We start from the raw sequence: 14,288 nt of genomic DNA, 5'->3' as shown, positions 1-14,288 counted from the left end.
TCCAGATAGTCTTGGAACAACAAAAGGACAGATGAGTGGGAGTGACAGAGCAGCAAATTTGTGCTCAACATAAGGAAAGGGGGAGCTCATGATCGAGGCTTCTCTGGAGCTGTCAAGACAGGTGGTGAGACCTTCATCAAGTGTTCAGGCAGAAGCAGCATGTTGTGGAGGGCATTTAAGTATTGGAAAAGATTTGAACAACTTTATCACTTAGTTCCCTTATAACTCAGGAAACTCTATCATCCAGCTCAAAAGTGAACCAAAATAAGACTCAGTCCCACTGCAGAAAGTAGTAGTCTTCCCATGCCTAAACATTTTGTTTAGTGTCAAGCAGCAACAGTAACACATCAGAATGACAACTCCACTGGACTCTTCCAAATCTTTTTTTTTTTTTTTGACAGGAAGTAGGATTTATTGGTGGGCATGAATAGGGTTAGGGTTGTGTGAGGTTCTCATGAGTGCAGAGCCTTCCATTTGTCCAAGGGGCCCGATTAGGGATGTATTTGATTCCCCAGCCATCTGGGATGAGCCGCTTTTCTGCCACCATGTCTTCAAATTCATCCACATTAAACTTAGTAAAGCCCCGCTTCTTGGAGATGTGGATCTTCTGGTGGCCAGGGAACTTGAACTTGGCCCTGCGTAGGGCCTCAATCACATGCTCCTTGTTCTGCAGCTTGGTATGGATGGGCATGATGACTTGGCCAGTGTGGACCCTGGCTACTGTGCCCTGGAGCTTCCCAAAGGCACCTCGCATACCTGTCTGCAGTCTAGATTGGAGATAGCATGATGTCAGACCTCAAATTCCACCATAAAGGGCTGTCTCTAAGGTCTCTTAGGGCAATCCATGCAATCAACAGGCTGCATACACTACCAAGGAGGCTACTGTTTGCAGCCATGGCACACTAGGCCCCCAAGGAGAAAGAGCATAGTTAGCTTAATTGGCTGCAGTGGACTCTTCCAAATCTTTAGAGGGTTTTGTTCAGCCAAATATAACAACAGTCTTCTCAAGATGCATCTCCTTATCTGTACTAAAGAACCTAGTCTAGAAATCCAGTTTCTGGGGATTAAATTTCATACCATGTTGAAATTATTTTTAAAGATTTATTTATTCATGAGAGACACAGAGAGAGAATGGCAGAAACATAGGCAGAGGGAGAAGCAAGCTCCACCAGGACTTGATCCTGGATCCTGGGTTCAGGATCCTGAGCTGAAGGCAGGCGCTCAACCACTGAGCCACCCAGGAGTCCCTACCGTGTTGGATTTTTTGACCCACTCGAGAATTAGTAGCTGCAAGGGTTGAGCAAGACTCAAATTGGTGGGGGTTGGATAATGTGCTAGTGCATTTACATGTCACTAATTGCAATTACTGTGTCTAGAAAAAGTAAATTATAGGGAAGAACTAGAGGATTCTTAAATATCAAAAAAGCTTTCTCTGAAATAACATATAAGTGAAACAAAATATTCCATCTCTCTCAAAAATGCAGGAGTTTAAAAAGGTGCTATTCACCTAAAATGGGTACATTTTACAGTGTCTAAATTATGCCTCAATAGAATTGTTTAAAAAAAAAAAAACAGGACCAGCGCAGTCCAGGTGGCTCAGCGGTTTAGCGCCGCCTTCAGCCCATGGCGTAATCCTGGAGATCCGGGATGGAGTCCCATGTCGGGCTCCCTGCATGGAGCCTGCTTCTCCCTCTGCCTGTGTCTCTGCCTCTCTCTCTCTCTCTCTTTGTGTGTCTCTCATGAATAAATAAATAAAATTTTAAAAATAAAATAAAAAAAAAACAGAGTCATTTGGCAAAATGTACTTGAGGTATTCAAGGTTGAAACACTTGAAAGCATGCTCAGTAAGTGCAGGTCTGCCCAAGTCATACTGCCTGCATTTAAAGGCTGGCTCCTCCACCTACTAGCCTGGCACATAGTAAATGCTCCATAAATCTTAGTTTTTCTGTGTGATGACCCCCAGATATGTAGATTTACCAGTTTTTGTTAGCCTAACATCTGCTTATTTATTCCTATTTATGATATTTGTTTTTTTTTACCTCAGTTGCATTGCTATATTTTAATAGCTTTCTTTTTGCTTGTTATTCTCTCTTTCTTCCAAAGAGATAACCTAGAAATATTCATAATATACTCTACTAGATACCTGAATTTGTTTGCTAGGGCTTCCATAACAACATACCACAGATCATGTAGCTTGAACAACAGAAAATTATTTTTTCATAGTCCTAGAGGCCAGAAGTCCAAGGTCAAGGTGCTGTATTGTTGGGTTCCCCTGAGGCCTCCATCTTTGGCTTCTAGATGCCCATCCTCTTGCTGATCCCTTCACATGGTTGTTTCTCTGGGTGCATGGCCATAGTGGCTCTTCCTTTTCTTATAAGGATGCCAGTCATACTGGATTAGAGATCCATCCCAATGGCCTCATTTTGATTTAATCACTTCTTTAAAAGACCTTATCTCCAAATATGGTTACATTCTGAAGTACTGGGAATTGGGATTTCTATATACAACTTTGAGGCAGACACGATCCAGATCATAATAGTGCCCAAGTCCCTAGTCTCTACCCTGAGGGACAGAGAAGAGGCAAGAGATACATTCCTGCCCCGAGGGCTTATGATTCAGTTGGAGTGAGACTGGAACAGTTCTGAGCCAGCCTGTATTAAAGTAATAATTTTGCTGTGAGAGCACCTCAGAAAAAGGAGTGTTGCCTGAAGGCTTGTATGGCCAAGTTTACTCACTTGGGGGCTGTAGGGCTGGGTTGATAGATAGGATTTCTTTCAGGATAAAGGAGAGGTAGAGAAATAGTATGGTTAAAAGACTGAACTTTTATGTCCATGTCCAAGGAACAGAGAGGCACTGCCCAGACGACAGTTGGTGCCACAACTCCAAGTGTGGACACAGCCTTCCGTGTTCATCTAATGGAGTCTCGTTAGAGGTTTGAGAGCATGTAGAAAATTGTCTTACACTATATAGGGCAGGGTGTGGGTGTGGGTGTTCCATTCCCAGAAAACTAAAAATATTATTGAAAAATCCAGACCATTCTAAATAACTTTCATAGCATTTGTACACATTCTCTAATTGTGTTCTTTGCATTCACAACTGAGCCTCTAGTGTTCTTAGTAAAAACAAAACAAAAACTGAGTCCAATTCTAAGATTAATGAGTCTCTAATTTGGGGCCATGGAATGATTTCCATCCTTATCTCAATCATATTATGCCTGAGAGACCCAAGCTTCTTTTTACTAGTATTAACACTTCATTCTTTTGCTTTCCACTTGCCGTTCACTTTTATAAAGACTGCATGCAGAAAGAAAAATGGCATGAACTGCCTGCTGTACCCAAAGAGGGTCAGACTGCTGAAATCCGTGGTGTCCTCCTGTGACACCTCAAAACGCCTGCTGAGTTCAGCAAATGTTCAGTGGCCCACGGTAGGTGTGGAGATGGTAGTTTGAGGAGACTGGTGTAAAATGGACCAAGTGCTGCACATGCAAAGGTGAGGAAGGACACCCATGCTCCATAGAGATGAAGACCCCCCCAGGGGTCTGGCGCCTGGGAAAGCCTCACACTCCCCTCATATGATGCAATCTATTCTCAAATGTGGAGCTGCAGGACAACAGAGCCAGCCATTTTGAATAAAGCCTTCCTGAGGTCTTTGAATAAAGCCTTACCAAGCAGGCCCACCATTTCATCTTGATTGTGAATGGATTCACATAGCTTCGGATAGCTGATATTCCTTAGCAACTCAGTAGCAACCGCTTGAGGTCATGATCTTAATTACAAACTGCCTCAGTTCAAGGGGGCACCCCAGCACTTTCTGAAGAATATTTTAAACAAGATTTTGAAATAAAGACTTATACTGATTTAATTACCTTTTGCCAAAGAAAATGGCATCCAAGCCTCTTTCCTCTCCCCCAGGCAGATTTTAACAGAAGTAACCCATGATGAAAAGAGCTCATTTTCCATTTCCTCCTAGCCACGCTCTTTCCATCCCTCCCCTTGGCCTAAGCTGATCTGGGAGCTCCCATGGTTATTCTTGTGCCTCTGAAGCACAGGACTAACCCAGAACTCAATTTGGCAACAGTGTGCACCCATCTAATGGACAAACCTTACCAAACCAATGGTTTGAGTTACTGGGACAATGACTACCGGAAATGTAGAAATCATCTCCTTCCACAAGCCACCTGTACCATAAATACTATCAAGATCTCAAAGGAAGGGATGCCTGGGTGGCTCAGTGGTTGAGTGTCTGCCTTTGGCTCAGGTCATAATCCTGGGGTTCTGGGATTGCGTCCCACATTGGGCTCCCCGCAAGGAGCCTGCATCTCCCTCTGCCTGTGTCTCTGCCTCTTTCTGTATCTCTCATGAAAAAAAATAAACAATAACTTTAAAAAAAAAGGATCTCAAAGAAAAGATAGCAACATTTTCACTTGCACTGCATTATCAGCTTTTCTCAAAGCCACTTGCTCATTCTGGATCTCATTCCATCATCCTCCTAGGAACCCGAGGCGCTGAGGTTGAACAAGAAGTATTATCCCCATTTTATAGCTGAGGAAAGGTAACCATCTCTCTCTCTCTCTCTCTCTCTCTCTCTCTCTCACACACACACACACACACACCTACCTATGCCTATGGAAAGGCAAAGATGACAAACTTCTCTAGAATCCGAGAGACTCTGAGAGAAGGCAGAGACACAGAATAGAGAAGAAAAACCAGTGCTTTGTTTAGAGTTAGGGCAGTGATTATCGTCTACTTCTTCATTCCTTCGTTTTTTTGTTTTGTTTTTTAAATCACAAAATTAACAGAATCGCTGCTTGTTTGCCAACTAGACAGAAAATCGCACTGCATGTACCTCCGACAGGGGTCGAGGAAGGAAAAGCAAGACCCAGTCACTTGTCTCTAAATAGATCTCCTGTTCACAGACACGGTCAAAGCATTTGGGCTCCTTGGGGCTCTAGGTTTCTTGGGGGCAGCAAAATTCCTTCTAGGCCCCAGGGGGGCAGAAGGGGCAGGAATAGAGGGAGGCACAAAGGAAAGGGATGCGCTGTTTAATTAAACTGGTAAATCTTTTTCCTTCAAGAAAAAAATATGGCTCCTTAACACTTGATTTTGCAACTTTAATATCAGCACAAATGCCAGGGAGTCAGTCTGTCGGCAAGGGCATTGCTTGTGAGGCTGGGGCAGCATATTAAGCACCTCGCAGGGGGTGGTTGTCTTACATAGATTCTGGGCACAGAAAAACCCGATAGGGAGCCACCATTCTGCGGTAGCCCCTTCGCAGCCATAAAACGGTGGCGTAAATGAAAACTTTCAGATCAAACACATTTTGCTGCCTGTCATCATCTCGGGCTTCTTCCCAACTTGTATGCTGAGATCACACGCCTTGATACCTTAAAAAATTTTAAGGGATTTTTTCCCCCCTCGATTTTGTCCTATATGTAAAAACGCTCCCACAGACACAGGCATGTGACGCTCTTTCTTCCAAAACACATTACAGTCTCACTTCTTAATCATAATTGCGTTTCGGAGAAATCCTGAGAAGGAAAATCAGCAACAATGAAGGCTAATTTTGGCATGGACAAAAGATTTTTAAAAGATCTCTGAGGATGTCCTACAGTGAACCTTGGGACTAAAGTCCTAAGGTAATGATTTTACTTATTTTCCAAGGCCCCCCCCTTTAGTTGCTGGGGCCGTGTGGCAAATACAATCCCAAACTAATGCTTTCTAATTTTCAATAGTGATGAATTAAAGCCACAGAATCTGGAAGGTGTGCTATAAGTGCACAGAAATCAATTCTAAAGGTTTTGGCATGCTGTTTCCTGCAGGGTGGTGGTGGATTCTGGGGATGTGGATTTTTTTTGCTTTCATGGTGATGTCACCACTGGAGAAGTGGTTTGCTAAGAAACACACATTGCTGGCCGGGAAGTTGTCTTTCCCTGTAGGAGTCCGAACACATCTTGAGCATTATGGCTTCCAATTGTTGATCCAGGGCTACAAGGCATTCAGAAGGGATCTTGTTCCAAATGAATTTTGACTTTCTACTAGGCCTATGGACCAGATTTCAATGTTTCTGGCTCTTTCTGATTTCCTACTTGCATTTCTCCCTGGTGTTCTTAATCTATGAACATCAGTGAAAGACAGAATGCTTTAAATGATAGCCTGAGTTTACAGTTGGCAGTTTCTTTTCGTTACTTTCTCCCTTCCTTCTTTTCCTTGCTACCCAGTACACACTTAAACAACCATCCACAAGGCAGAAAAGGAATTCAGTGAACTTAGTGTGTGTGTGTGTGTGTGTGTGTAGTATCTGCAATCTATAATATATATATATGCTGTCTATACTCTCTCTCTACAATCGCTTTATGTATTTATTTTACGGAAGAATAACTGACATACAATATTGTACTAGTTTCTGGTATATGTTTCTATCACTCTTGATGCCTTTGTGACCCTTTTCAAAATACCAGGTATATTTCTATGGGGTTGTAATCTCTGGGCACATGATGTTTCATGTTCTGCTTTTTCTAGTTAACATTATTTCATGCAGACATCGCCACACATTGAAGCAAACCACCTGCTGCATGCTCTAATGGCTGTGCAGTGCACCGCCGAATTGATATGCTATTCTTGGCTTAGCCAGTCTCCTTACTGTTGGGCATTTGGGTTGTCTCCAATTTTCCCCTATTCCAAGTGGCTTTGCTGCTAAATATCCTTATAAAACTAGGTTTTGTCTTTTCGATTATTCCCTTGGGATATAGTCCCACACTTGAGATTACCAGGTCAAACAATAGCCCTGGTTTTTGAGTTCTTGGATAAACCTTTGTACCAGTCAGCAGCTCCTGTCTGAATCTTCCACCCACACAGCCACTCAACATTTCCAATTGAGTCAATCTGTTCTCATGCTTTTCAGAACTGAAACATTGTTATTGATGGTTTTAGAGCTCTTTTAACTGTGATTTTTAAACTTTCTTATCCAGAATTTGATATATCAATTTGTGAGTGCTAGAAAGATGACCAGATCTTATGAGAAAGAAAAAAACCGCATTAAATACTCATTTGAAATGAAGGATTTTATTTGCACCCTGTGGCTAGCCAGTGTAAGTCAACCAATAGCCTGTGGTCCTCGCACGAGGGATTGAACTCAGCCACAAGCCCCTGGAGCTGCCAGCCTCCTGTGTTCTCTCCTGGGACTAGCTGATTTAGCTTTTTCTTTTTCTCTTTCTGGTGAGAAATAAACTTTTATTGTGTTTAGATTTTTTTTGGAGGGGGGGATTCCTTCGTTCGTTTGTCCTACAAACATTTGTTGACTAATTCCCCTTTGCCAAGGATTGTGCTAGGTGCCGTGCCAGGCGACACATGGCTAGTTAAAAGCTGCAGGGGCCAAACAGTGGCTGAGTGGCACGGCTAGGCATGGCTGGCCAAGTGCTGGCAAGCATGGCCTTCACCTCAAACACTGTAGCATTTATACAAAATGTTTAAATTGCAGACACAATTATTTACATGCTGAGTTCCATACCTTCGCAAGGGCTCAAGCTGTCAGCATAATATATCTCATTACAACCAGCACTGAGCATGGAAAGGATTATTTTTCAAGGCTGTGAGTGCAAAACATCAATTAGTCATAAGAGAAAACAGTTAGCTGGCATGTGTACTAGATTTTGCACTTTTGGGAGGGAGGGGAAATGCATTTACTTAATCTTTTATAGCTGAATCAAATGAAAAAGGAGACAACAAAACCACTCAATTTAGGTTAGTTGATTCTTTAATCAGCTTCTCAATTAACTGCAGATGCACACAGCGAGCAGAGAACAGAGACAGCCCAGGGAAGGTGGCCTTTTCAATATGCCTGCGATATTCACGAGGAGCATTATCACACTTGGGCAGGGGGCTACAGAAATCAATATTAGCTTTCTCAGGCTTCCACTGGGGAGCTGCAGCTGCCCTGGAAAAAACTCCCTCTCCTTGTGTCACTTATGATTTCTTTTCTCCACCAAGAGAAAAGGCCAGATTCAACAAACTAACTGAGCCCCTACCAAGTGTGGGGCCCTGGATATATAGAAACTTTGGTAAGGAGCTCATGCTCCCACTTGCTCCTGGAGAGGAATGACTGCATCTAGTGGTTTGGACTTTTGAGAAATCTAGGAAATGTGAATATGAACTGGATATTACAGGATGCCAGGGAATTGTCATTCAGTGGGTTAGCTCAGAAAATAGCCTTCTGCTTATGTCAGAAAATGCCCATAGACTTTCTGAAGGGGCTTCTGCAGTGCACAGGGGTGATAGAACACAATCCTGGCATTTACCTTAGCAGAATGCAGCCCCGGGCAGGTAGGAAGACATGAAGCACATACGGCCAAATCATAATTACTGTCCTAGCCGGGTGCGAGGTCAATTTGGCAGCCCTGTACTATTTTTTTCTGCTTCCGTATATTTAGAAAAATTTCCCTAATAAAAAAGGTTTTCAAATGAGTGGCTTGATTTGAATGCGGGTATATTTCACATACAGGATTATAGGATTTTGGAGGCTGATCCTTTGGGACAGCGAGCGGAAAAAGTGAAGGGTAGCATCATCTGACATCATATGATTTCATGGTCCTGTGTGTTTTCAGCAACCTCACAGTTCTCAAACCTCAGCATTGCAGCCAGACCACTGAAGAAATGCAACCTCTTAGAGATACACAGGCCCAATCAATGTAGGAGTCACAGGGTGACATTTCAGTACCAGTGGCGGCGGAGCAGGGCAGGAAATACCAAGTTTTGCTTAATGAAGGCTAATACCCGAGACCGGATAGATTCACCGAGAAGGGCCAGAGGTGGAGGTAAAGATTAGCTATGGTTGGATCCTCACCTTTGCATACAATGGCAGTACCACAGTAGCTGTTAAACCACAGCATAATTAGTCTGAAAGATACCCTCATTTAACAAGTGTATTTGTAAATATAACACAGTAGTTCTTCACTTTGGCAAGAAACTGACAGAAGAGTGAAAAAAAGTTAAAACCCCTCCAGGTGACATCAGGTACATTACTTGGGGTCCTTTAAAAAGTGTATTGTCTCCCCTTTGATTTGGAAGAGTGTTGTTGTTGTTGTTTTTCCCTATAAATGACATTGCAGTTTCGTTTAACCAGCTGCAGCCCTCTGGAGTCCACAGATGGATTATCAGGTGAGTTTGCTGCACCTGAGTAATTAACTCAGCGTCCCACAGGATCTTTTTCTCCCTGAGATGACTCCCTACACACCCCATAAAACTTCTCAACTGGGGGAGGTCTCCTCTGCATAAGAGACGGTGCCCCTGGTTGGGAAAGATGAATCCTGACCACTGAGTAGCTACCAAGTGAGCACACAGCTCTAAGCAGAAAACGTCACCTCGCTAGGACCTGGAGTTGGGCTGTAATGGAAATTTTTTTTTTTTTTTGGTGCCTGAGCTACCTGTACTGACCTGGCAAGATATCCAAATGACGTCTTTCCTGAACAAACTCCTAAGACTGTGTTGGCAGGTGAGGAAAAGGCAGATCCTCGGGACCATGGCTGATATTAAGGGTCGTTTCTAAAGTTGTGAACCCAGAAGCCCCCGAGCTTGATACAGAATCGGGAAACTTTAAACATTTTTCTTGGGTGCATTAAAGAAAGCTTGCATCTATGTCTAGATGTGAATATGATCTTTAGGTTTTGGTAAATCACTGTCCCCTTGCTTGCCTTTCCTGAACCGTTGTCTTCCAGCAATGTTGGCTCTGACGTCTGGTTTTGTAAATTAAACCAGATTGCCCTCAGCAACCTCTGCCATAAAGTTATAGCTGTTTTCATGAGGATTCTCTGCCCACCAAGAAGTAATACAAGTCACATTTGTAGAATGTAAGAAGGTGGGGTTTTTTTTCCGCAATAAAAAAAAAAATTCGACCAGACTTTCAAAAATCACATATTTTAAGATGTACTTTTACAGGAAATGATTAGAAATGGGGTTCCGATGGACATCTGAAGAAGGAGGTGTGTCCCGTGTGTGTTGCCTTAGTTGTTAAATATATTCCATTGCTCACCTCTCCCTGGATAAATATTTTCTTTGAAAACTCAAGCATTTAGCTGCCCCCTCTGGAAAGGGGTTTATCTTATAGGAAATCCCTCAACTGTTTGTTTATGTAATCACCCTGTTCAAGGCTGCCATAGTTGCAATGTTTGCTCAATGCCCTTTTAAGTTCAGTAGGAAGAATACACCTTATCTTTCTGCATAGTTGAGGCATCAAATGCTGGCTGAAGGACCATCACCATACTTTGTTATTTCTGTAAATATATTCCACCCAAAGAGTTGTATGTAAGTGAGATTCATCTATAAATGGAAGATACCCTGCCCCCATTGGTGGGGTATCACCTTACCAGTAGACTCCTTTTTTTCATAGAGCTATTTCTGCGTAATCATGGAATATAAGGCTTTAAACATTTCTCCATAGAACTAAATGTTTAAGTTGCACGCGCGGTGGAAAGAACCATGTAAAATCTTTCAGAGTTCCTCCTCTGATTGGAAATTAACATAATGTATTACATCTCAATTTAGTGTTGACACTAGCCTCTCCCAACCTCTGCCCCCAAGCTATATTTTCTTGGAAATTTCCAACCTAGCTGAAAATATCTTTTAATAGGTTGTTCTGTTTAAAAAATATATTAACGACTACATTTCAGCTTAAAAAAATATTGAATCAATAAAATGGAAATGAAGATGCCAGTGTAACATTACCCATTGCTCTGAAGGGTGCATTGTCCTGAACATGGTATGGATGCTGGTCAACAATTCTCTAAGTCCACTTTCCCAGTTGCTTCTTGAAAGTCTAAGCTCTGAAAAATTACATAAAATGAATCAATGAGCAATAAAAATCACAATCTAAACAATATTCTCAAAGAAAAATTCAATAATGCAATAGGACTTCTTCAGAGGAAACCTCTTTATTTCTAAAAGGTGACATCTTTCAAGTCCCAATGTTTTAAAAACCTAACATGAGCTTTATCTGTGTCTATGTAACGCTAAGCATCCAGATTAGAATAGAAACATACGTATTTGTTAGCTACACAAGAACATTTGCAAATATCCATTGCATCGACTGTTCCAGTCAATTGAGGTTATGTACAAAGAGCCAACGTTACATGCACCAATATGCCAACTATTTGATAATAACCCAGATTTAATTTCCTTCTGAATTAACATGATATTCATTAATTTGACAGTGTATCTATTGCTGCTTCCAATGAAAACACATGCAAAAGACTCCTGGCTGCATTTTAAATGGAAACCTGCAGCATATTAGAATCAATCATTTGTCTATTGTTGGTAAATTCATTGTTTTTCTTTTATATCAAAATTTTCACTCTACTTATAGCACAGCCTTTTGCTGTGAGTCTGCAGGCACATTGTTAATAAATGCCTTTGCAAATATGATTATGCAAAGAACAAATGGATATTGATTAAACTGAATAATGCATTATTTTCTAGGATAAGTATATTAAATTAACTCTCAGTGAACAAACAGCATGAATTAAACTAGTTAATTTTTTGAAGCTGTAACTAGCTTATTTTACACTGCTCTGAACATTCAGACAAGTTTGAAAAGGCACTTGCACTGTTTTTCTTTCTGTTTTTTTTTTTAAGGATTTTATTTATTTATTTGACACAGAGAGAGAGAAAGAGAGAGAGAGAGCACAAGTGGTGGGGGGAGCTGCAGGCAGAGGGTGAGGGAGAAGTAGGCTCCCTGCTGAGCAGGGAGATGGTCACAGGGCTTGATCGCAGGACCCCCAGATCATGACCTAAGCCAAAGGCAGACATTACTCCAACTGAGCCACCCAGGTGCCCCTTTCTCCTCGTTTTAATTGTGATTTTTAAAAATGTGTAAGAGTAATGTAGGTTTCTTAAAGGAACATTAGAAAGTACAGATATGCTGAAGAGAAAAGACAGCAGCCATCACCTCATCACTCAGACACAAGACCTTTGGGAGTGCTTTCTAGTTTCATTGTGGATGGCACCAAATTTTAAAAAAAAAAAACATTTACTCCTTTTCTGCCTGATAATATAAACTTTAAAATCTGGTCTTATTGGGGATCCCTGGGTGGCGCAGCGGTTTGGCCCCTGCCTTTGGCCCAGGGCGCGATCCTGGAGACCCGGGATCGAATCCCACATCGGGCTCCCGGTGCATGGAGCCTGCTTCTCCCTCTGCCTGTGTCTCTGCCTCTCTCTCTCTCTCTCTCTCTCTGTGACTATCATAAATAAATAAAAATTAAAAAAAAATCTGGTCTTATTGTCTCCCCCTTTTTTGGGCAGATACATAATCCTGAGCAAAATCAATCATATACAGAAAACAAATCAATGGTTTCATAGTTCCAAGCATTGGTTTTTAGGCTCATCTTGTTTGAGACTATTTATTCCAGAGAATTCAAAGAAGTCTCTAAAAGTGTTTGTTTATGGCAATAAGAAGTCAGATAATGAATGGTTAGGGGCAGGGAGGGAATTGCCAGAGGGTTTAGTTACAGGTACCAGTAAGCATTCAGTAACTACTAACCATTAACAGGATGCACCAGGTCCCTGGCATGTGGCATCCCATTTCACCCTCACAACAATCCTGAGAAATTGGTGCTATTAAATGCAGGCTCAGAGAATTTGAGTCACCCAATGTCACACGGATAAGTGACAGTGGCACATCCTGAACTCAGTCTGACTCTTGAGCTTACATTCAAAACCAATGTCATGAAGGTAGAAAGATGTGATTCCATGAGGTGTTTGCAATGCCCTGAGTGTGTTTCGGCCAAGGCCTCCAACCTTTGGACATGAATAGACCTCAAAGCCCAGGAGACCACAAAAGGGATTTTGAAAGCATTATTGTCTCTAAAATCACCCCTATTACTACTCCTCCAGTTAATTATAAACCAGAATCAAATGCTACATTCTTCCTATACCTCCCAGTCTTGAGAGAAATCCTTTGTGTCAACTTGAGAAGATCCAAGCTTAAAAAAAAAAAAAAAGAGAAGATCCAAGCTTTTGCTCTCTGTGGGTTCCCCCAACCCCTCCCCCCAACTCCACAAACATCACATTTCTCTGTCTCTCGCCAGGCTGATACAAGTGTGGCCCAAGAACCCAATGCAGGGACTCACAAGCCCCACCGCTCATTGCTGATGGCCATAAGTGCTTCCCAGCAGTTCAGAATGTCAGGGTAGAGAACGAGCTCAGAGGGCTCTGAAGAAGGGTGCTGTCCAAAAAGGTCTGTCTTTCGATGGAGCAGGGCCATAGTCCCTTCCTATCACATGCCCCATCCCAAATGGCCTACCATCAAGAAAGGATGAGTCTTATCTCCTGGGAGAGGAAAATAAGCCAGCTTCCTTTGTCTTCTGTTGGTGTAGCTGATTGTGGTTTCCACATGCTTAAGGTAGAGAGTGGGAGGAAGTGGGTACATTGTTTCTCCTGCACACCAAGCTAAACACAACTGGCAGACACTCTCCCCCTGACAGTTCATGGAGGAAACATGACTGCCTGCTTTCCCCACCCAAACCCCCCACCGCCCCCAGCAGTCAGTGATCTTTCTCAAATACAAATCTGATCATGTCTCGCATACAACTTCTCAATGTCTTCCCATGTCACCTTTACCTGGCCTACAAGGCCGTCTCATGGTTCCCCACCCCGGATCTTTCAACGTACCATCTCCCCACCAGACACTTTTTTCTGCACTTCCCCTTCAAGACGCTTATCATAAGCTCAATGAGGACACGGAACCGGTGTACAGCTGCACTCAGGGAAAGGCAGAGCCATAAGAGATATGATCAGAGGTGAGCTAAGCTGCGAGGGCAAGGGATGCAAGGGGTGTCCTTCCAGGTGGAAGGGGCTGCAGAAGCAAAGGCTTGGAGGTGAGAAATCACTGAGCAGGTGTGAGGGTCTGTGTAGAGTTCAAGAGCATCAGAATAGAAGGTGTACTAGGGAGTGGCAGGAAGCCCCAGAGGGGTGTGTAAGTGTGTAATTTGTTTTTTTCTGAGATCACCTATTTTTTCTTTTTTTTTTTTTGGTGATCAACTGTTTTAATCAACATCTCAAAAGGATTCAAGGGGAAGTATCTGTGGAGACAGAATTTCAGGGGCTCCACAGACTCCCTTCAACCATACCCAGGGGCCCCGGTCAAGATCCTCTTTAGGAGTCCTGTCTGCCAGCAGCCTACCATTTCAGCCAATGGAGGCAGGGACTGTGTCTATTTTTGTCCATGATTTAATCCCTTGAATACATATGTCAGATTTAACGTGGGCCGACACCAAAGTCCCAGGTTTCTACACCACACCCCTC

At 42.6% G+C, this 14,288-nt stretch overlaps 1 non-coding gene and 1 pseudogene across 1 annotated transcript; both read right to left on the bottom strand.

The window, feature by feature from the left end:
• Positions 1–452: 452 nt before the first annotated feature.
• Positions 453–13,248, bottom strand: LOC492170 (annotated as a pseudogene).
• On the bottom strand, positions 815–948 carry LOC119868651. The gene has a single exon (XR_005386629.1). It is a non-coding gene; the product is annotated as a small nucleolar RNA SNORA70 (small nucleolar RNA).
• Positions 13,249–14,288: the final 1,040 nt, after the last annotated feature.

Source organism: Canis lupus, chromosome X (genome assembly GCF_011100685.1).
Source record: "Canis lupus familiaris isolate Mischka breed German Shepherd chromosome X, alternate assembly UU_Cfam_GSD_1.0, whole genome shotgun sequence".
NCBI lineage: Eukaryota > Metazoa > Chordata > Mammalia > Carnivora > Canidae > Canis > Canis lupus.
This window is presented reverse-complemented; position numbering and strand designations above follow the sequence as displayed.